The 24342-nt window shown below is 37.4% G+C and overlaps 1 long non-coding RNA gene across 1 annotated transcript in view; it reads right to left on the bottom strand.

The window, feature by feature from the left end:
* LOC140500595 (uncharacterized) overlaps window positions 1-24025 on the bottom strand; it is a 193471-nt gene extending 169446 nt beyond the window's left edge. The window contains exon 1 of the long non-coding RNA XR_011965798.1: window positions 23828-24025. This is a non-coding gene — a long non-coding RNA (uncharacterized lncRNA). The remainder of the gene's footprint in view (window positions 1-23827) is intronic.
* Window positions 24026-24342: the final 317 nt, after the last annotated feature.

Consider the following 24342-nt stretch of genomic DNA (forward strand, 5'->3'; position numbering starts at 1 on the left):
GGGGAAGATTACAGAAGCAAAGGCAAAGAAGCAGCAATCAGTAGAGCAAGTAATGAAAGCAAAGAGCACACATGTACAAAAATATTTATAGCAGCCAAGAACTGAAAATCAAGGGAATGCCCATCAGCTGGGAATGGCTGAAGGAGCTGTGGTATATGAATGTAATGGGATACTATTGTGCTAAAAGAAATGACCAACAGTGGACTTCAGATAAACCTGGAAAGACTTATATGAACTGATGCTGAGTGAAGCAAGCAGAACCTGGAGAACATAATACACAGTAACAGCCACAGTGTGGGAAGACTGATTTTGTTAGACTTAGCACTTCTCAGCAGTGCAAGGACCTAAAACATTTCCAAGGGATTCATGATGCAAAATGTCATCCATATCCAGAGAAAGAGCTATGGAGTACTGAATGAAACAGACTATTTTCTTTTTTGGTATATTTTGTTTTGATTTTTCTCATAGTTTCTCTCATTTGCTATAATTCTTCCATACAACATGACTAATGTGAAAATGTGTTTAATAGTAATCTATGTGTTGAGCCCATATAAGATTGCATGCCCTCTTGGAGGGGGGAGGAAGGAAGATATTCACTTATGGAAGTGAATATTGAAAACTGAAAACAAATAAATTAATAAATTTGAGGGGGGGAGAATAAAATCATAAAAAAGAAAGCAAAGAGTATTATAATCATTAAAATCAATAAAATTTATTGTTAAATAGCTAAAATGAGCTCACATGATTCAGAGTATCATCTTTAAAATGTGATATTATCAGTGAAGGGTTCTTTAAGTAAAGAGGAACTGACCTGTGCTAGGTTAAAGTGAATATTCCTTTTTACTTGCTAAAACTCTTTGGTAAGAGTGAGTATTAGTATGGTTTCATTAGTTAGACCAAGAAGTGATTTCCTGTGGTTTTTAGCAGAATTGCACAAGAGAAAATCACTGCAGTAAGTTTTTAAATAGATAAGGAGTTTCTTGATCATCTTTTGAACATGACCCCCAGACACCATGTTCTTACAAGAAAGGAGCACAAAAGACATTCACATATGTATGTCTTGAGGGAAAATGAGGAAGAAGATATTTACTTGATCATCTTCCATTCTCTATAGAATTGTAGAGTGTGCTTGATTTCTACTGAGATACTGGCTGAAGTCTGAAAATCCGATAGCAAGGGATGAGAAAAAGTCCTGGGATTGTTCTCACTGAAGCCTGTAAGGATAATCATCCTTTGGCTCCGGTCATCAACCTCAGCCCTAGGGCCCCTCACTAGATCTTTACATTCCTCCAGGATCTGATGCAGGTCCCTTGAATCAGGATTTTCCGTGTTCATCCTAGATCTTACATCATTCATCCCAGCATTTGTTTGGAAACATGGGTGCCTGTATCTTTTTTCCTTCCACTTGTCCTCTAAGAAATTGATGGTAGCATCTGCTCCAGGTTCTTTGTGTTTCAGGACAATTAGTTCATCAATAACAATGCTGGGGATGATCACAATAAAACTGTTATCCATGATAAACTCTCGGATTACTGGCAAGTAATGGCAGAGGGCTTGGGTGTCAGGAATCAGATAAAGAGGCAGCAGCCTGGGAGCATGCACAATGAACAATTCTGGATGAGGCAATTGCTGAGCCACATTCTTCATGGAGCTGCTAGGTGGAGACCCCTCCTGACTTTTCAAGTAGCACTTAACTGAAGTTATGCTTCTGTAGCTACCCTGGCTGGGGAAATATCTCAGGAGGCTATGCGGCAACTGGGCAGCAAAGTGACCAAAGCTGCGGAGGAAGCAAGTGTACAATACACCCTTCTTTATAGGATTAAGGCAAGGTGGGACCGGTATAAAGCAAATCCTTTTGTGGGCTGCCTTCATTGGCAAGAGGTTGCACACGTGTAAATCCTCCGGGAGCAGCAGGGAGATAGGGAGGTCTGATTTTTCACTAATCAATGCCAGGTCCCAGAGGTGACTGGACAGGCCAAGGTGTGCTCCTTGTAATTCTTGTATGGTTGGCAGTAAGTTCAGCAATTCAGACAGGTGGCTCCACAGCCTTGGTGAGCTATGTGTGCATTCCAAAGTGAGATCTGGGTCAATCCAAAGCCAGTTCAGAAACACTTTGATGGTGTAGAGCAGTTCCTGAGTAGCAAAGATGGAGAGCTTTTTCCTGAGCTTATGTCCAAGATGGACCTGCCTGCTATGCCTTCTTTTCATTGTGTTGCTAAGTGTGTCAGACTCTGGACATTTGTCACCAGTGACAGCTCTAAATTCAGAGTGGGGCTTTTTGATGGCACTCTGTTGAGTTTGGGACTTAGGAGTATCCAAGGTGGACAGGTTGGTGGAGATTGTTTTAGAAGTATCTAGTTTAGAAGAACTAAAGGCTCCTAAACCTTCCCTTATGGGAGACTGAAACTTTGAACTCGCTTTCAACTCCAAATGCTTGTCTAAAATTAATGGGCAATTCACTTCTTTATCCTCCATAGAGAGAGACCATTTTTTGCCGTTCAAGTCTAAATTAAAACTGAATATTGTCTCTTCCTGGTTATCATTCTTATCTAATGAATTGTGAGAGCCCGAGCTACCATTTGAATGATGATCCTGGCTTTGGTCACTGCCATTCTCCAATGGTTCTGAAATAAAATGGTAACATTGTTCAAAGGGGTGGGAATACTGAGGAATATCCAAAGGTCTGCTATAGTGTAAATCAAAATTAGGGGCAGGAAAGTCTGAGTCTTTCCATTGGACATCATTGGTCTTCTTACTCCCTGAGCCATCCACTCCATCCAGCTCTGATTGTATTCTTATAGTCACATGATGGACAAGATGAGAGAATAGTACTAAAATAAAGGTGACAGCAGTCCGGCTCTGAGAGACCCCCACAGCCTTCTTCAGGCTATACACACTCATGATGCACAAAGTAACTATGTGAAAGATCAGGTGGTCATGGAGGAAGAAGCCATTTATATGCTCCCCTTTTACCTTGCTGGAGAGGCAGAAACGGAAAAGCTCCAGTATGGACTGAGACAGTGAAGCCAGCCTGGGGTCCATACAGCTGTCAGGCTGCAGGAAGTTCTGAAGATATAAGAAGTATACTAGTAGTCTTTTATTAGGTTCCCACTTCTCCTGTTCTGAAGATGGCATCCGCAGCTGGCACCTATTTACCTGGTTGTATGTTTCCACAGCCTTGGCATATAAACTTCTGAGGTGAAAGGATGCATCCCTAGCAGGCACTTCAGAGTGGATGCTACACTGGTAGAAGAATGCTGCTTCCACATTGCAAAAGTTATCACCAACTAGGTTTGCTAGCCGACTGTAAGGCATCCCCATATGTGGGGCCACTGACAAAGCCTGGAAATAATAATTTACTGCCAGGTGCTTAAGGTTTACAGATCTAATATGACTCTGAAAAAAAAACAAGTCTCCCAAATGCAGCAGACAATGAGAGCAAGCCATTTGGGCCCAGTCTACCTCCTCCTGTGAGGCAGGCACTACCTTCTTACAATCTATGATATTTCTTTGGGTCTTAGTGTTTGTAAGTTCTAGTTCATAATGTTCTTGAAGGAAGAATAAAAGATTTTGGTAAAACATGACTCCATCATCCAAGTGTCTTTCAAAGTCAGCTTCTGAGATGTTAACGTGATGTATCCCATCCTTAAACCTTAATGTGATGACATTATAGTACACATTCATCCACAGGAGTTCTTCTGCCTTCTCCCCATACTGTACTGGGCTCAGAAACATTAGTTTAATACAAAGTTGTTGAACCTGATTCCTTAGTGTGAGGCTTTGGGGTTTGAACATCTCTTGGTTGGCATTGTCTTTAGAGAGGATGATGTTGAGTTGCTGACCAAGCTCCAATGCCTTCTGGTAGAGCTCCCTGGCAACCAGACTGTCCTTGTGAAGTGAAGCATCTTGTACTATACTGCTCATTCTGTAGAATCACAGAAAATTTCCCATCAGTGTTCAGGGATATAAATAATACCTTAGTCCTCTTAGGTCAAGCATTGGGTTAATCAGAGAAGTCATATATTTACTAGATTGTAAGCAAAATTTTATTTACTCTACTGAAAGGAGGGGGGAGGGACAAAGAAGGAGTGATAGAAAGAGAGCACGTGAGAAAAGGAGGAAGAAATTACCTGGACACAGATAATTGAGAGCAACAGAAAAAAACAAAATCCTCAGCTGAGGTCAAAGATAAGTTACTTGTCTATCTTTTCTCCCCTCAATCTCTATCCCTCTCTGTCTCTCTGTCTTTCTCACACACTCACACACACACACACACACACACACACACAACTTTGAACAAGTTTTCTTGGTCCCCCTTATTTAGAATCATGGAGAATAGTAAGGAAATGGAGTGTCGAGGAATATAGAGTGCATGGAAAGACTTTAGGTACTACACATAATTTAGTAAACCAACACACAATAGTGACTCTCAATAGCAGCTTTTTATGGAAGATTTGCTTCCAATCAAGGCAAAATAGACATGTCATCATGGGACAGGAGGCAAAAGTTTCAAAAAAGGAGAGAGAATCAGAAGTCATCTCCAAAGGAAAAGAAAACCTGAACTTTGTTGAGATCTGGATTAAAATCAATGACGATATGATAAGAAGACCAGGCTCAAGTCATTTAAAATTAACTCTCTGTCCTCTACTTTATCCACATACCTAAAAGCATCAACTGACACTATTCCTTCCTTCCCCTTGCTTTCTTGGTCCCTTACAACCTCTTGCCCCCAACCATAGTCAGAGGCCTGTTTCTAAAAGTCTGTCTGTAAAGATAATCCTGAGGTCATATATTCTAGGACAAAGTTCACACCTAAACAAGGTCTTTTGCTAACCCAGAATCTGGAAGAGAGCATGTATTTGGTAAATTTGTAATCTTAATAGAAGATCTGGAACTTTTCTACAGTCATTCAAAATCTAAATACATTCAAAACATCAAACATATGACTATTGTATCTACAAAAAAAATCCACTACTACTGAGGTAGGTTTAATAATAATTACTCACATTTATATGTATGGCACCACAAGGTTTTGAAGTGATGTATTTATTTGTAAATACATATGTATTTTATTCTCATATATCATTTAATTCTCATAACAACCCTGTAAAGTAGGTACCATCCATTTTTATAGATTTGGAAATGAGATTAAGAAACTTGCTCAGGATCACACTGCTGTTAAGTATCTGAGTTAGTTTTAGAACTAGGGACTTCTTGGCCTCAAGCATAGCATTCTTCACAACACAGTTTGCCCAAAAGTTCTTTATCTACAACTATAGTTAAATTTTGAACAGAATGATGTACTAAGTACTGATTAGCACCAATAAAATCAATTATTTAAAATGCATCATCTTACCTCAAGGAGTAATTTGATTTCTAGAATATTATCCCCAACACACTTTCCTCAGTAAGAATGATTCTACTACAATAATCTTCTCTCCCAGAACAAGCATCTAGAGCAAAGTAAGATATTAGACCAATTCATATCATAATTAAACAGGTTATGTTACTTCTTATAAGCAGTTACCTAAGTGGTTTTACTCCCATTACTATAGCAAATCCAAAGATGGACAGGAGTTCTGTGATACAATAGAGTCAGCCTAACAATCCACAGAGGAATGAAGGATGTAATTGTCCAATCAATGACATCAAATTGGATGGGAAGTCCATTGAGTTTTTATTCATTACATATACCTTGGACAGGCACCAAATATGGACAATGAGCTGGGCCCAAAATTGAATGAAAAGAAATGTACTGGATTGCATGAGAAATTGATCAATACTTTAAATGATCAAATATTTCTCATTGACACAAAATTCCATCTGATTCCATGACTGCAAATCATAAAATACCAAAGTCACTGAAAAATCAGAATTGCATGTGACCCCAAAATCCCCACGAGTAGAGTGCTAAGTATCTAGACAGGTGGTATGATGATTACCACCTGTGGTGACCAACCTAATTTGGCTAAAGTATTTACAAGAGTTCACTGAAACAACATACAATCCTATTACAGTAAAAATTCAATGAGTTAAACTCAAACCTGGTGAAGACTTCTTTCAGAGTATTCAGTTTTGAAAGAGATATAAAGTGAGCATTAGTGGGCTGCAGTAATTTATTATCAAAGATTAGCTCATAAGAAATGATGAAAGTCAGGAAAAGATAAAAAGGGACACCACTCCAAAATTGGGGTACAACCTGTGAAAATGGCTAGAGTTGAGAGATGGAATACTCTTGTTTTAGGGGTAGTAAGGAGGCCAATATCACTGGACCAAATAGTATGTGGAGGGAATGGAAGCTGTAAGATATAAGAAGGAAAGTTGGAGAGGGGGCTAGTGCAGTTTATGAAGGACTTTGAATATCAGAGGATTTTATATTTGATCCTAGAGGCAATAGGGAACCATGGGAGTTTATTAAGGTGTTTTTGGGGGGAGGGAGGTGGAACAGCACAGGGAGGGAGGTGATATGGCTGTACTTGTACTTTAGAAAGATCATTTTAATAACTAAATGAAGAATGAATTAGAGTGGAGATTATGCCAGGCATACTAACCAGAAGACTATCAGTTATAAGTAGGTGTAATACAGGTGTAAGGAAATGAGGGAAACCAGGGTATGCAGTATCACAGGAGAGAAAGGGAGATATACATATATATATATATATATATATATATATATATATATATGAAATATTATGAAGGTACAAATTGGCAGGGCCTATAAAATAGACTGTATGTCAGGTAGTTGAGAGAATGAGACTTCTAGGATGAAGATGAAACCTAGTTTTCGACCCTGAAGGACAAAGAGGATAGTAGTACACTTGAAAATAATAGGGAAGTTTAAAGGGGGATTTTGAGGAAAAGATATTGAGTTCAGTTTTGAATATGTTGAGTTTAAGATGTCCACAGTATATCCAGTTCAAGATTTCTAGTATGGACTTAGAGATGTGAGACTAGAGGTCAGGAAAAAAGTTAGGGCGAAACGCATCAATTTGAGAAGCATCAGCAGCACAGAGATGATAATTGTATCAATGTGGGCTGATAAGATCACCGAGTGAAATAGTATAGCGCTAGAGGAGAAAAGGGTCCAACCTAGAGCCCTGTGGGACACCCATGATTATCAGATAACCTGGATGAAAATTCAGCAGTGGAGATTGAGAAGGAATGGCTAGATAGGGAGGAGGAGAAGCAGGAGAATGCTGTCCTGAAAACCTAGAGAAGAGTACATCAAGGAGGAAAGAGTGATTAATAGGGTCAATCAAAAGCTAAAGAGAGGTCCAGAATGAGCACTGAGAAAAGGTCATTAAATTTATTAGTTAGGAAATCATTGGTAAATTTGGAGGGAGTAGTTTCAATGACACAATAAGGTTAGAAGCCAGAGTATAGAGTTAAGAAGAAAGTGAGAGAAAAGGAAGTGGTGGGACCTATTATAGACAGCCTTCTCAAATAGCTTAACCACAAATTGAGGAGAGATATGGAAGGATATTGGGGATATACAATCTAGTGAAGGGTTTTTTTGAAGATGATAAGACAGTAGTAAATTGGAGGCAGTAGGGAGCAGTCATTAGACAAGGGAAAATTGAAGATGAGAGAGTGGGGATGATAGAAGAAGAAATCTCTTGACAAAACCAGAATAGGATGGGATCATTTGTATATGTAGAGGTGAGCCTTGGCAAGAAGGATCTCTTCTTTATGTGAGACAGAGGTATAAAGAAGATAGGGACAGAAATCATATGAGTAATGTGATATGAGGAACTAGGAAGAAAAGGGAGATCTTTGCTCCTTGAAGTCCCTCCCATGGCTGCAAACTTCAGTTCTCCTCTCTGCCCTAGAACTGAAACTAGGGACTCTGCTTTCTCAGCCAAATCCCCACCCCTCTGCTACTGCACTCACTGGGCATGTGCTCACTCCTTCTTGCCCACAGCTGTAGTTTGGGACCTCAATTTTTTCAGTAAAACAGGAGGCAAGTTCTTATTTGAAAAGATGGGGAGAAGGGGATGCATGGAAGGTCTGATGAACAATGAAAAGCCATGGAGGTAAGTGGGATAATGAGTTAAATAAAGAGTTGTAAAAAAGGATTGCCTTGCACAGTTGAGGTTATGACATGCAAATTTGTAATTGACCCACTCAGCATGGTTTTTCAATTTTTTTCTTTGTTCAACAGCACATATATAGGAACAAAAGTAATGAATGTTGGGAGTGATGTTTGTTTACCAAGGCAAGACTGGTGATATGATAAAGAGGCAAAGAACTCAGAAGACAGTGTAAAGTTGAATTGGTTCACCAAGGGGCAAAGATGGAGAAAGTAGCTAGTGAATATTTGATGGTCTGGTAGATAAATGGGTGTTTGAGGGAGTGGGGGGGGGGGTCACAAAGTGGGCAAAGAACAAGTATTTGGTTGCCAGGCAGAGGGAAAGGTGGAAAGAAAATAAGTTGTGATCAAATATGGAAATTTCGAAGTTAATAAAGATGGAAGTGGTACATTTGTGAGTGATGGCAAGCTAAAGGGTACAACTGATGGGGTTCAGACTCTGGGAACTTCCCTTGAGCTCCCCTGGAATTTCCTCACTTAACCTGACTTGTCATACTCAAATTGAGCTCTCCTGGTATCTCCTCACAGAATCTGGCTTTTCATACTCAAATCTGTGGCCATTGTCTGTTACATCTTGATTGCCCCACCTGCTTCCCACCTAGCCGCCCCCTAGTCTGAAATCTCCTGATAGCCTCCAGCTGTTTCCAGCCTTTGACCCTACTTGGACGCCTCCTCAAGACTCTTCCTAAACCTCTCCTCCCATCACCCTGGACTACCAGACCACCACCCCCACCACCCCCAGATCCCTCCTATACGCTTTCTTTTCTGTATTTAAGTTCCATCTTGCCTCCATGAAGGTGCTCAGATTCAATCCAGCTCAGACTCTGTCTAGCTGAGATTCTATCTGGCCCACTTGTGAATACAAGCATCACAAATGCTTAGGTTCCTTAAGAGACAACCCAATTTGGCGAATCTTAAATAAACTTTGTTTTCTTTGGCTTTAAGAAGGCTTGAGTCTAATTCATTCGAGCACGACCCGGACTGTAGGTATTTTGGGGTCCCCTTCACCTCGTCACAACCATCTTTGAGTGTGGCTGAGGTAGAGTAAAAGAATAGGTCATAGGAAATATGTACATTAAGGAATGAGGAGTTAAAGTTTTAGAGTGAGCATCATACATATATTGAAATCCACTAGTATAAGGGCAAGAAAGAAAGACCTCTGAGATATGTACTGAACTCATTGAGAAAAGAAGTATATCCTGAAGGCCTGTAGATTTCTAACTATCAGAATTTTGATTGGGTGGTAGATATGGATTGAGTAAACCTCAAAGGAGGAGAGGTTATTAAATGATTACGGTAAAGGAAGAACCTGAAAGTGGTAATGGGAAGCAAAGGCTACTCCAAACTCCCCTCTTTTAGGTGAATGAGTGAAAATGCTGCCAGTATTGAAAGGGGTAACTTCTTGGGAGGGAGCTAGCTCTCAGTGAGAGAGAAAAGATGAAAGGAGTGGGAAAGTAAAATATTTAAATGAATGCAAGCTTATTGTCTATGAAGCGGGTATTTCAGAGGATATAGTAAAAGGCATGGGTAGTTTTCTGGTGGGACACTTTGGGGTGGAGAGGGGGTAAAGAGAATGGAAATAAGGGATAGGGCAGTGTTGATTGAGAAATGGAGCTTGCGAACCTACAGGGATTAAGAATCACTGGGATACAGAAGAAAAGGTCATGGGTGGGGTGGGGGAAAGACAGTTTGTTCATCTTTAGTGGAAGATTTTAGATAGATTTTCCATATCTATAAGGGTTTGGGGTTTTTTGTTTTTGTTTTTGGCTTTAGGGTGGAGTCTTTTCAGAGTCTTGGGCAGTTCAGGTGAGGGAGCAAAGACTAAGAGTAAAATGAAAGGTGTTACTCTCCTTCCCCTAAGGCTGAGACTTAACAGAATGGCATCCTCTGTCCTCTCCTCAGCTGAGACTGGTGCAATGGAATGGCACTTCTCCTCTTCCCATAGGAGACTGGAGACACAGGCAGCAAGGTATTATGGGGCCCTTTGGAAGGTAAACCTTAAAGAGCCCTTCTCCATAGTAAACTTAGAACTTAACTATAAAGACTCTGGAAAAATGAACACAGCTTGGGGGACCTGATAATGGCCCACCACATCAGATGAGAAGAAAAATAAGATAAATCTCACTTTTAAGGCCTGGCAGAAAATACACATATACACATATCATTATAGCATTTTATATATGCTTTTATTTACATATATAGATATAAATATAATAACAGATCTAGAGGACAGTTTGAGGAGAGACAATATAACAATTGTTGGACTACTTGAAAGTTACAATCAAAAAAAGAATCTTGATAATATTATAAGAAATTATTAAGGCAAGTTGCCCTGAAGTTCTTAAACAAGAGGTTAAAGTAGAAATAGAAAAAAAATCCACCAATCACCACCTGAAAGAGATCCCAGAATGAAAACTCACAGTAATATCATTACCAAATTTCAAAGCTCCCAGATTAAAAAAGAAAATATTATAAGCAACAAGAAAAGAAAATTAAATACTGTGTAATGACAATAGGTATTATACAAGACCTAGCAGTTTCCACATTAAAGACTGTGGTCTTGGTGTTGAGGTCAGAGAACCATATGTTGAGGTTTGGGGTCCTTGGGACACCAGGTCCTGCCCAAATGAATTCGACCCACACTTTCTTTCAATGAAAGCAAAACCAAGTTTATTAAAGGGGTTGACTCTAGAGGCCTCACCGTTTGTGAATCTCAGCACTTTCATGGAGACAAGAAGGATCTTATATATGGAAAGACTATGGGAGGGATCTGGGGGTGGTCTAGTAGTCTGGGGTGATGGGAAAAGGAGTTTAGGCAAAGTCTTGAGGAGTCTAAGGAGGATCTCAATGGGCTTGGGGTGATTAGAGGTCAGAATCTAGAGAATGTGGGATTTTGGTGTGATAGAAGATGAGAAACTGCTGGAGGCAATTGGGAGATAAAGGAGGGCTAGGGTGGGAAGCAGGCAGGGCAATCCATAGGTAACAGACAATGGAGGATTATAGAATCTATGATGGGAAACATCCAGAGGCAATTGGACAAAGCCATAATGAAAGGCTTATGGCCTCAGGTAAAAGCCAAATCAAGATTCTTGGAGAGTTCTAGGGTGTTCCCAGAGTCTGTACCCAAGAGCTGGGGTAGTGGTCAAAAATAACTTACCCAAAGTTGAACAAAAAAATAATGGATATTTAACAAACTAAAAGGTATTTATCACAAAAAGATCAGAACTCAATGGAAAATTCAACATATAAGAATTCAGGAGAGATATTAGACAAACATTAATGACCAATTATAAAGGACAAAATAAGGTCAAACTGTTTTACTTCTTATATGTGAAAATGTTATCAGTATTCTTAAAACTGTCATTACTTGGGTAGTTTGGAAGAAAGCTTGGGTTTGAGCTGATAAAGGTGGAGTGATTCAAAAAATAAAATTAGGTAGGAAAAGGTAAAAAAAGAGTAATTATCTTATACAATTGAGGTATGAAAGGAAGAACTGATATGGAGGAAGCAAGTGGGGGTGGAGGGCTAGTACTGTGGGAAACTTACTCTCATAGAATCTGGGGTAGAGAACAACATACAGTTCTAAAAGGATATAAAAGTCTTCTAAATTTATAAAGAAACAAGATGGTGAGGGGAAAGAATGAGGAAGGGACTTTTAGAAGGGTGTGTAGATTAAAATTAGGGGAGAGGATAAGGAAGGATTCTTTAAAAGAGTATGCATTAAGGAGGTAGTGGTTATAAGTAAATTAGAAGTGTGAGAAGGGATATGATAAAAAGAATCTGAGTAGGAAAATAGTGAGGAAAAAATAGGTCTGAGGGAAATAAATAGCAATTAACTATAACTCTGCATGTGAATAGAATGAATTCATCGATAAAATGGAAATGGGTAGCAGAATAAATTAAAAACCAAAATCCAACAATATGCTGTTTACAAGAAGCACATTTAAAAATGACAACTATACACAGTTAAAATAAATGGCTAGAGTAGAATTTATTATGCTTCAGCTGATGTAAAAAAAGTCAGGTATAGCAATCACGATCTCAGACAAAGTTAAAGCTAACAGATTCAATTAAAAGAGATAAACAAGGAAACTACAATATGATAAAAAAGGTATCATAGACAATAAAGCAGTAACAATACTAAACCTATATGCATTAAACACTATAGCATTTACATTTTTAAAAGAAAAGTTAATGAATTATAGGTGGAAATAGACAGTGACATTATAATACTTGGGAGGAGAGGTTAATCTTACCCTCTCAGAAGTAGACAGAAATAACCAAAAAATAGATAAATAAGAACACAGTTAAGGAAGTGAATAGAATTTTACATAAGCTAGATATGATAGCTATCTGGAGAGAAATGAACGCGAATAGAAAAGAATACACTTTTTCCTCAGTAGTTATGTGGTACCTTTACAAAGATTGGCCATATATTAGGGTGTAAAAATTTTACACTTAGAAGTAGAAAAGCAGGAATATTAAATTCATCCTTCTCAGATCACAATGCAATAAAATTTATATTTAATAAGGGACCATGAAAACAGAACAAAAACTAATTGGAGACTAAACAATGTAGTATTAAAGAATAACTCATAGAAATAATCAATAATTTCATTAAAGAGAATAATAATAAGACAACATATCAAAACCTATGGGATACAGCAAAAGCAGTAATTGAAGGAAAATGTATACCTTTAAATACTTTCATCGTTAAAATAGAGAAAGAGCAAACCAAAGAATTGGGTATGTAATTTAAATAGCTTGAAAAAGAACGAACTAAAGATCCCCAAATCAAATACTCCATTAGAAATTCTAAAAATTAAAGGTAAGATTAATAAAATTGAGTATAGGAAAAGCATAGAATTAATAAATAAAACTAGAAGTTGGTTTCATGAAAAAAAAAAAAAACAATAAAATGAACCATTGGCTAATATAATTCTTTATAAAGGAAAGAGAGACCAAATTGATGTGGAGAGAAACCTTGCCCTAAGAGTTAAACACAATATTAAAGACTGACTTTATGAAGCCCTTGGTTTATTTTCTAACCTGAAGGTGCCCTAAAGCCTCCCCTTACCACACAACTTTCACCTTATCCTGGACCATAAAATTCCCTGTTCCCACCCCTCGTTTTGGGGAATGGGATTTCCTTATCTTTTGTCATTCATAGTCTTCACCCTGTGCCTTTATGTTGCAAGACTTACTCTAGATCTCCAACCCCCACAAGGAAACTCTAAAATCATCCTATATAAATTTGACCCCTTTCCTATTATATTTCCTAATATATCATTGCCTTTTGTTTGGCTTCTTGCTAACCTGAAGGTCCATATGCTTTTGTGTCAATAAATCTCCTTTTGGCTACAGAGAAGTTCTAAGTGAATTCATTCACATTTTGAACCATCTCTCTCAACATTTATGGTGCTGAAACCCAGAAGTCCAAATATTAATTGGACTCTGATGATCTTCTCCTAGCCACTGGGATAAGAGGTAAGCGCCCTTTTCTTTTTCCATTCCCCAAACTTTTCTGCTCCTACTTCTCCCTAGCAGCGAGACCCCTGGAGTGCCCAGACACTGCCAGCAGTGTCTGTAGCTCTATTGACTTCTGAGCAGTCAAGGGGACTGTGGAACCTGGTATAAGGGAACACCCTTGCACTGGGTCAGTCACTTTTTTTTCTCCCCTCTTCCTGGGACACTGGGAAAAGTGGTGAAATGCTGCTTGGAGACTGCTGGGAGGGGAATTCAGGAAGGAGATCTTAAGGAAAAGCAGTTAGTATTCCATTGTAACACAGCCTGACCTCCATATAATCTAGAGAAATAATTTGTGAAGGAGATTTCTAAACAAAACAAGCTTAGTAAGAAATTTGGTCTCCAAAACTTAAAGAAAAGGTACCTTGCTCTGCTTGAGCAGACTTTTTAATCCTGTGTTGTTCCCCCTGCAACTCAGTTTACCTGTATTGTTCCTTCCCCTCCCCTGTGGGACACTGGGGGAGGTGAGTAGATGGGCGTTTGTGCCTGGTTTTCTTTGGAGGTCCCTGCAACTCGGTTTTCTGTGCCCTGTGTTGTTCCCTTCCCCTAGGGGATGGGGACATGGGTTGGTGAGCCTCTGAGCCTGGAAAAACTGCCTAGGTGGAAGCCCCTTCTCTCTCCCTAACCTTTATTTCCCTTCCACTGTGGGATATGCATTTTCTAGTCTAATAAGTCTCAAAGGTAAAAGAGACAAGGAACCACAGCTCCTCTTCAGCCAAGACCTCATGGTATGCAAGCCTCCGCTCTCTCCCTAATCCTTTCTCTCCCTGCAGTTGAGGGGTCACTACTCTCTATGCACTTGGGAAGGCATGGAGGCAGGCCTTTTGGGCCTGACCTCTCAGGTTCCATTAGAGTAGACAGTTACAAGACTGTTTTAAGACTTGTCCTGACTCTTTCAGGTTCTGAGTCCAGTGGTTGGAGGCCATGGACCTGGGCACACGTTCTAAAGTCCCATCTGGAAGGATAAGTCCACTTCTCTCAATTCTCTTGTCACTGGGGAACTGGGAAAATTGGGTGCTTCCTTCCCTCTGCACCCCAATACTCCCTCTATCCGCATGCTCATGCCTACAGGATCACCCTTCTCTCCTGGCCTGCTGGTCATCAAATCCTTGCAGCTGTACTCGGCAGCATTTCCCTAAGAGCCCTAGGTTAGGGAAAAAAAATTACAGATAACAAGTATTAAGAGTATTGGACCTTAGAAATTTAAATGTTACCACTAGTGATTATGAATCCAGATTTGATTTGCTCATTCAACTAAGTTACAGTCACCTGACTGGTAATTAATTGGTTCTGTTTCAAGTTTTAAATACATGATAATTGCTTGTGGTATAGCTATGTTTCTGAATTTTCTTATATTGTGTAATTTGGTACTACCTATTTTGTTAGAAAAGCAATTTCTCTTATAATCTAGATGTTGTTAGATTAAAAATTGTACTATCAGATTATGAGGTTGTTAACTAAAACAAGCATTTTTGGAACCATCTAGTCATAAATTCTTATCAAACCTGTGTAAAGTCTTCTGTGTAGTAGAATTTCTACTGAGCAAAATTTTAAAGGCCTGGTTAACTTATCGTGATAAGGCCAGTTTGATCAGGTATATTCTTGTCTTAGGAAAAAACTGAACTTCCTCCCCAAGGCAAACACCTTTTAGTACTTGAGAATTTGGGATAATTAAAGAGATATTTTGTACCAACTTCGTTATGCTGATAACAATTATATCCAAACATACTGTAAGTTTTCTAAATTTTACTCCTAGGTGTGTTATGTCCTTGGATCAGCCTTAAGTGGGTGCTTTCAGAGAAACAGAGTCATTGATATCCTAAGCAAGGGCACTCTTGTGAATGTTGGTCTGAAAGTTTAATGCCCCACTCTAAATTTTTAAGGGGCTAACATAAAAGTGAAAAGTTAGAATCTTAGCAGATTCTGGAGGTTGTCTCATTGATCATTAAGGAATTTTGAAACACCTCCTTACAACCCTAGTCACTCTCTTCCCCCACTCCCTTCCCTTGAGTCAAGAGGGTGAATGAAGGGAGATAGGTCCCATCCTTCTGTCAATAATTTTTATATGATCTGGAAATGCACCTAATGTCATCTGAAGTTTATTGTTTGTGTTTACAGCTAAAACAATTTGGTTCTCAGTTATGAAAATTTTAAGTTTGCTGGTTATAGATTTAATGTTAAAACCTAAAGCTGATACACACTATGTGTGTATGTGTGGAAAGAAGCAGTCCTCAGGCTAGTCGAAAGTACAGCCCCAGCAGCTCTAAGGAATTTGTTTGAGTCATGGAGTTCCTAAAGAAGGAACTTGTTTTGGTGAGAATTTGAAAATATATAATGATCTCTAGTAATTGGCTTTTGCCCGAGGACTAATTTAAAATTTGAGATGTGAGTCCTGGTAAATTTTTGATTAGTGAAACTTGCCATCTGAGGTAAAAGCTTTTGGGACTGTGACGAACTATGTTTTCAGTTATCTGGTGGATCATAAAAATCCATCAATAATCAATAATCAGTAATCCACCATCTGAGAGAAATGTCACAAGCTACTCAGAGAAAATGTGACCGTTCCAGGTAGAGATCTTCCTCTGGAACAGCTGAGAGGACAATTCTAGCCACTGCCTAGGATGGGATCCTCCTGGCTCAGTTTCCCTATTGTGTTCCTTTGAAAAGGAATGTTTCCCACCTGAGTTCCTGAGTCTAGCTATGAGGTGGAATTGATACTACATGTTTGCAAAACTATGATGTTCTATGTAGTCATGTCTTTGCTTTTTCTTTTTGTGGTAAATTTCTGCAATAAAGGTCAGTTTGAATGGGTAGTTATTATATAGCCCAGTTGGGTAAATTAGTACTCCTGCATAGCCATGTGAAAGATTAATTCACTGCAAGAGAACATTCTTTCTGAATGATATGGAAATAATTAGACAAAGGGAAAAGAAGTTTGTGAAACAAGGTACAAACACAATTTAGAATCATTATCCCATAGATTAAGGTTAGAATATATCTGTGATACTATATTAAAGTGTGTGTTTAAAACCTGGGCTATTCAGCCTAAGGTTATATTCCTTTTTATATCCTTAAACAACTTAGTAAGTGGATATTTGGCCTAGTCATCTGCCTGTTACTAGAAATATGTCTGTATGGAATGAGGTCCTTAAATATTTTAAAATGATATTAGAATACTTGGGCATTGGAACAACTGACTGAGGGACCTTCCTGCTATTCTATTAATTAAAGAAACATCTTCAATTTGAGGAAAAGAATTTCAGTGCAATTTTCTTAGAGAAAGGTAACATAGAATATTTTTGTATTAATGGAAAAGTCAACTTCATTCAAAGTTTATTACTATTGTGGAAATAATACCTGTTTATACTGTGTGTTTTGTGGTACAAACATGTTTTATTGTAAGCAACTTATTGATATGCACTGTTTTGGAATTAATTACTTATGTAGCCTCCCCAAGTCTTTTATGATAACTGGAGTTAAAGTCAGTCTCTTATAAGTAAATTCATCTGTGTAACTGTTTAACTCAAGGGTAGAAAGCTTCTGCTTGCAAAGTGTTGTTACCTATGTTTACATGTATAGAGCTGGATGCTCAATGGCATCGGATTCTCCTAAAGGAATTGGAATCAGAGTATGTAGTTCCTCTCTAAATTTCAGGTCTGCTGCTTTTGAGTCAGTAAAGCTACCCATGGCTACAGAGAAGGTCTAAGTGAATTCATTCACATTTTGAACCAGCTCTCCCATCTTTCTCCAACCTACATAATTATACTTCTTTTCCCCAATTATATGCCAATAAATTTAATAACTTAAGTGAAATGGAAGAATGTTTATAAAATATAAACTGCTTAGATTAGCAAAAGAAGAAATCAAATATCTAAACAGATCTACTTTAGAAAAAAGAAATTGAACAGGCCATAAATGAATTTCCTAAGAAAAAAAGCACCAGAACTAGATAGATTTACACATAAATTCTATCAAACATTTAAAGGCCACCTAATTCTAATACTAAATTATTTGGAATAACAGACTAAGAAAGGGACCTACCAAGTTCTTTTTCATGAATCAAACGGATACTGATACCTGTTAAACCAGGGGGTGTAAAAACAAAGAAAATTATAGTCCAATTTTATTCATGAACATTGATGCAAAAATCCTTAAGAAAATTCTACCTGAGATTACAACAATATATTACAAAACTTGTACAATGTGACCAAGTGGATAAAAAACTTTTAACATAATTGAATAAATCAATAACAAAAATCACATGATTATAACAGATCAAAAGCTTTTTCCGCATAAAACACATTTGTATGTAAAGAAAAAAACTACTTGAAAGTATAAGTGTAAATGGATTTTTCCTTAAATTGATAAGAAGCATTTGACTAAAACCATAAGCAAGTATTATTTGTAATGGGGTAATCCAGAAGCCTTCCCAGTAAGATCAAGTGTGAAACAAGGATGCCCACTGCCATCAATATTATTCAATACTGATTGGAAATCATAGCAATAAGAGAAAAAAAAGAAGCAGAAGGAACAGAATGAGCAAGGAGGTAATAAAACTATCTCTTTTGTAGACGATATGATGATATCTTGGAAAATCCTAGACTCAGCTAAAAGTTGATTGAAATAATTTTAGCAAAGTAGCAGGATATGAAGTAAATCAGCTTTCATATATATATATATATATATATACATATATATACATATATATATATATATATATATATCACAAACAAAACTCTGCAAGATGAGATGGTAAACAATACCACATTTAAAGTAGCTCTCTACAATATAAAATACCTGAGAATACACCTGCCAAAATAAACCCAGGAATTATATAAACAAAATTATTTTTTAAAAAACTTTTTATACAAATAAAATCAGATTTAAATAATTGGGGAGATATTAATTGTTAATGGGTAGGCAGGACTAGTGCAATAAAAAGGACAATTTTGAATTGGAAAAAATAATAACAAAATTCATTTGGAAAAATAAAAAGTCAAGAATATCAAAGGAAAGTAGAGAAAAAAAAGTATAAAGAAAGGATGTTTAGCAGTACCAGATATTAAATTGTATTATAAGATAGTAATTATCAAAACTATCTCATACTAGCTAAGAAATAGAAAAGCAGATCAATAGAATAGAGAGACATATAATTCACTGCAGCAAATAAACTTAATAACCTTGTATTTGACATTGTAAAGACTTGAGAACTGGGAGTAAGAATTCACTATTTGGTGAAAATTGTTGGGAAAACTGGAAAGTAGTATTACAAAAACTGGGCATAGACCAGTATAAGTTCAAAATGGATACATGACCTAGATATAAAGAGATTTTACAAGAAAATTAGAAGAACATGGAACATATTACTCATCAGACTTCAGATAGGTAAACAATTTACAAATAAAAAGAAAGCATTGGGAGGTATAAAATGGATACTTTTGACTACATTAAATTAAAAAGGTTTTATACAAATAAAAGCAGAAAACTGGTGGAGGGGAGGAATTTTATAGACAGTTTTTCAAATAAAAGTCTCATATCTCAACTATATTGATAACTTTGTCAAAATCTATAAGATCTGAGTCATTCCCTAATTGATAAATGGTCAAAGGATATGAACACTCAATTTTCCAATGAAGTCAAAATAATCTATTATAGTCATATAAAAAATGCTCTAAATTATTATCAACTAGAAAAATGCAAATTAAAGCAACCTTAAGATATTGTTTTACACCTATCAGATTGGCTAAAATGATAAAAGGGGAAAGCAATAAATGTTGGCGGGAATGTGGAAAAATTGGGACACAAATTCACTCTTGGTGGAACTGTGAACTAATCCAATCATTTTAGAGAGCAATTTGGAATTATGTCCAAAGAGTTCTTAAACTGCCTGTAGCGTAGGCATATAGGTATAACCTATATCCTTAGACTCAGCAATACCACTATTAGTTCTGTTTCCCAAGATGGTTAGGGAGAAATGAAAAGAATCTATATATTCCAAATTATTTATAGCAGCTCTCTTGTGGTAAAAGAACAGAAAATTATACGGATTCCACTCAACTTCGAAATAGCTAAACAAGTTGTGGTTTAGTGCTATAAGAAATGATGAGCTTGATGACCTCAGAAAAATATGGAAAAGCATGCATGAAAGAGTAAAGAACTACAAACCAGCAGAATCAAGAGAATGTTGTATTGTAACAGCAACATTGTTTTAAGAGCAACTTTGAGTGACTAAGTCACTTTGACTATTACAAATACCCAAATTACTACAAAGGACCTATGAAGGAAGTTGCTATCTGCATCCAGAGAAGAATTGATAAATGGAAGTATATGTAGTATGGTTTTACATACATACATACATACATACAAACACATGTATCTAATGATACGGATGAGAAAAAAAGAAAAAAATTTACATTATTATACACTTAAAAGGAAAAAGTAGGTTGTACATAATAAATTTGCAGTTTCTTGTGCAATCCTCTTTATCCTACTTTATTACAAAATGCTTGTTTTATTTAAGTTCACAATAAAAAAACAAAAAAAAAGGATTTTAAACTAAACTCTTGTGATCTCAACTGTGATGCAGTAAGGACATATTCCATCACAGGATTTTTATGCCTCCTTAAAGTCCTACATTTCTCAACTATAATCAGAAAGAATAAAATTCAGGAAATGCTGGCAGGTTTCCCTTTCCTAGGGTCATATACCAAAATAAGAATTTTAGTCTTTGTTTACCTCCAAAGAAAAAAGATCTAACTAGTTTTTAGGTGGAATGACTAGCTAGATGACGGCTAGAACAGTAGACTTGACAATCCTTCTGTATTCTACCTTCCTCAGACTTTCCTCAAAGTGCTGCATTCAATTGAGGCACCACCGTTTAGGAAGGCTATAGACAAAATGAAGCACATCTAACGGTGGATGATTAGGATGAAAGAAGTTATTTTATACTGTAAGGGTGTGAGCAAAACCATCCCCACTGCATTTTGGCCTCAATGTCTTAACTAGGCTTTAGACTAAGGGTGAATGAGGCCTTCAAACTGGAGTGGTGTTACATAACAATCACACCCAGATAGACATAGGATTTAGAACTGTATTCAATGGAGAAGTCAAAGCATGTATGACTGTCCACATATTTCTGAGCAACTGCCCCTAGGTCTCCCTGAAAAAATACCTCCAACACTTTTGCTAAAGAAGGATTTTGCAATCTTTGAATGGTCCCAAGGATTTTGAATTTCTCATCAGTGTCTTAGTATTAACCCCCCAGAACAGAGGGGTGTTCTCACAGTGACTGGTCACAGTGTCTCCATCAGGACTCAAGGACCGAATGTACACAGATTCATCATGTTTAGGGGGATATTTTTGAGCATTCTTTGAATGGAAGATAAGTACTTCCATCAACCAGGAGGTATAAATTACTCCTTTGTCCCATATGTTAAGTGAGTTAATGCCCAATTCCCCCTAGATTCCATATAAGTACTTGTGGTAAAATGTATCACAGACTTTTGTGGGGAATTGTTTGTACCACCTGTCCTTACTATACCATGATAGTAAGTACACAAAAACTAATTACAGATGGCTGACTAAATTCATTCTCAACTGAACATTTGGGGTAGAGGGGGAAAGAGTACAACAAGAGGATCTTAAGCTAACAGCACTATAAAATTACCTTTGTCCCCTCAGGGTTGACCCTAGAATGCTGAGGGGGCCTTATAGTTTTGGTCCAGGACCAGAGACTTATTTATGAGAATGGAAGTTAAGATAAGATTCTAGGAGCTTACTTGGGCTGTAATACGATAAAGAGAAACAGAGCAGTTCAACAGTAGAAAAGATAACTATCTTCAAAAGCAAAGATAGGATTTATCAATAACAAGCAGTTATTAAATGCATACAATGTGCCAGGCATTATGGAAATACAAAATTGAAGGTCCCTGTACCTCACAGAGAGTTCTAGGGGCTTACATTTATTCTGCTTTGCTCTACTAGAGAGAAATAGGATTAATGAATGATTGTAACACAGAAGCTAAAGATAATCTCTTCCATTTTATGCTTACATATGTAGCAGCCTTTGAAGGGATTCATGATGTAGGGGCCCTTCCTGCTGCTCAGGAAGGGTTATATATGGCTTTATGAGCTCCAGAAGGCTAAAGGGAGGCCCTACTCACCCCAGGGTCTAGTACATTAGCTTATGACCTCCTAGGCAAGCTTGTGTCCCAGACAAAGTTGTCTCTTTTCTATGATATATCAAAGGGCATCTGACAGGAGCAACTTACAGCAATAGTGGCTTTTTTTTTTTCACTTCAGAATATTGGAAAGGGAAATACATCATCCTCATTGAGAGAAATCACTGAGAAGAAAAAATCTTTTATTAAGCATCTACTAGGTATCAGGAACTGTGCTAAACACTTTTACAAATATTATCTCAATGGCTCCTCACAACAATCCTAAGAAGCAGGTGCTGTTATCCCCAAATTAAAGTTGGAGGAAACTGAATGGGATCCCATAGCAACCAAGAGTCCGAGGTCAAATTTGAACTGCGGTGTCCCTGACTCCTTGCCCAGCTATCCACTTTGCCACCTAGCTGCCTCTTGGGTGTTGATTAGGCCTATTTTAATTATTAAAATGTAAAATAGCCAATGGGAAATATTGTTGAAAATGACAAAGTTTGTGTCCTAGCTTTTCAATTATCTGCAGTTTTTTCAATGATTCTTCATTCATTTAACATTCTCTCTTCTATGGCATTAAAAATACTTGTTTTATTTATGATTCGTGTTTGCACTCTGGGTACCTTTTTTTTTTAACTTTAACATTCTACTTATAGGAAAGATCCCTTAAAGTGATCCTGATATAGAACTGCTCCATAAGAATAGAGGGAGGGGGAAAATTAATAGGATCCTAGTTCTCTTATTAAAGAGACAGTCAATTCCAGATTAATGAACCTTTAGTAAAATGGGAGGACAACTGAGAACTGAGAGCGACAAAGTTTATTTGGCCCTGTAGCTTCTGTCCAGTGGTGTATGGTTAGCCCCTGTGCTAGACAAAAATAACAGTCATGCAAATCACAGTGTAATATTTATCCAATAGTGCCTTACATACAGTAGGAACTTAATAAATACTAAATTGAAATTGAAATAAAGCTAGAAGGGATATCAGAAATTATCTAGTCCAACTCCCTTTCTTTTAGATCAAGCAAATGAGTTCTTATGAAGTACTTACAATAAGCTGAGCCAAGAGCTTGAAGAGAATACAAAGACCAAAAGATATCAACAAACAGAACAACCTGGGTCCTCCAAGAGCTTAGAATCTATTGGGGAGACATCAGGTTCAAATAGGTAAAAACAAAATATAGGTCAAGTAAGGTAATCTGGAGGAAGGGTACTACTAATTACTTACACTTGACCTGAATTTCCAAGACAACGATGAATGCTAACAGGTGTAGGTCAGAAAGTATTACAAGAATGGGGAGCAAGAAAAATGAAGCAATTTGCCCAAGGTCACATAGACATTTAGGAGCAGGGCTGAAATTAGAACAGTTTTCCTGTGAACAGAGCACCAAGCACTGCGGCTAAAAAGAAAACTACCCTATTTTCCAGTCTTTCTTTACTACTGCTACCACTATAGTTCTACCCAACTCTAGGCGTCTACTATCCTATGAAAACCCTATGATTAAATCTGAAGTATTCACATAACTATTAGTGTCTTTTTAATCCCAAAGCAAATTGATTGACTTAGTGTCTTGATGACAATTACTTTGCCTCAACAAAACACTATCTAATTATACCAAAGACTGGTTTCTGTAAAGAAAATTTATGACTTAAAAGTAAGCCTTGGTAATACTATATTTTGTAAAAGTAACATGACTGAAAGTGAACTGCCATTTTGGAAACATCCCTCCACCACAGTGAGATCAGATGGGGGAAAACCAGTACAAATAAAATAAATTTCTTAGAGTAAAAATAAAATTAATTGATAATCCCACAGGCTTAAGTATAACAATTCTATACATAAAACATAATTAATTTTACATTAGCACAAAAACAAACCAGCAGAGAATTTAAAGTTTACCAAAATATTTCTTCATCTACCCCATCATAAGCAAACTTACATCAAAGCAATCAAAAAGACAAATCTACAATAAAAATAGGGAAATAAATGAAAAACATATATAATAAAGTGGGTTACTGCATGTAACCTAACACAATGAAAATCCATTACCTTTCTTCTGAAATCTATCCTTTTTCCAAGCAGGTTAGCTTTAAGCCAGCCTTGGGGGAAGAAAAATTCTACAAAGCAGAGAAATCCAGACAGAAAAACCACCCAGCTGATAAGACTTGAGCTCCATCCCGAAGCACTGACTTTTATACCGCCTAGTCTTAAATCCGCAGGAGAGCCAATATCCCTGTGGGCCCACTCTGGGGATATCTCGCAGCCCTCTTCCTCCTAAAGTTTAACAAAGGGCGGAGTTCCACTAATTATGGCCCTCCCCCTTTGTCAGCTCCAGTAGGGGTGGGGTGGGAATTAATTCGATCTTTAATACTAGTTACCAAAGGATGTTTGCTCCCCTCTAGTAGCTCTCAGACTACTGAGAGAATTAAAAAACAAATCCTTTGAAGCTCAGATAATATTCTAAATACTCAAGCTAGCTACCTTATTTTAGCTTTGCAATTATATATATATGTGTGTATGTGTATGAGTCATTCATATTTATATATGCCATTCATATATATATA

This window comes from Notamacropus eugenii, chromosome 4, assembly GCF_028372415.1.
Source record: "Notamacropus eugenii isolate mMacEug1 chromosome 4, mMacEug1.pri_v2, whole genome shotgun sequence".
NCBI classification, from domain to species: domain Eukaryota; kingdom Metazoa; phylum Chordata; class Mammalia; order Diprotodontia; family Macropodidae; genus Notamacropus; species Notamacropus eugenii.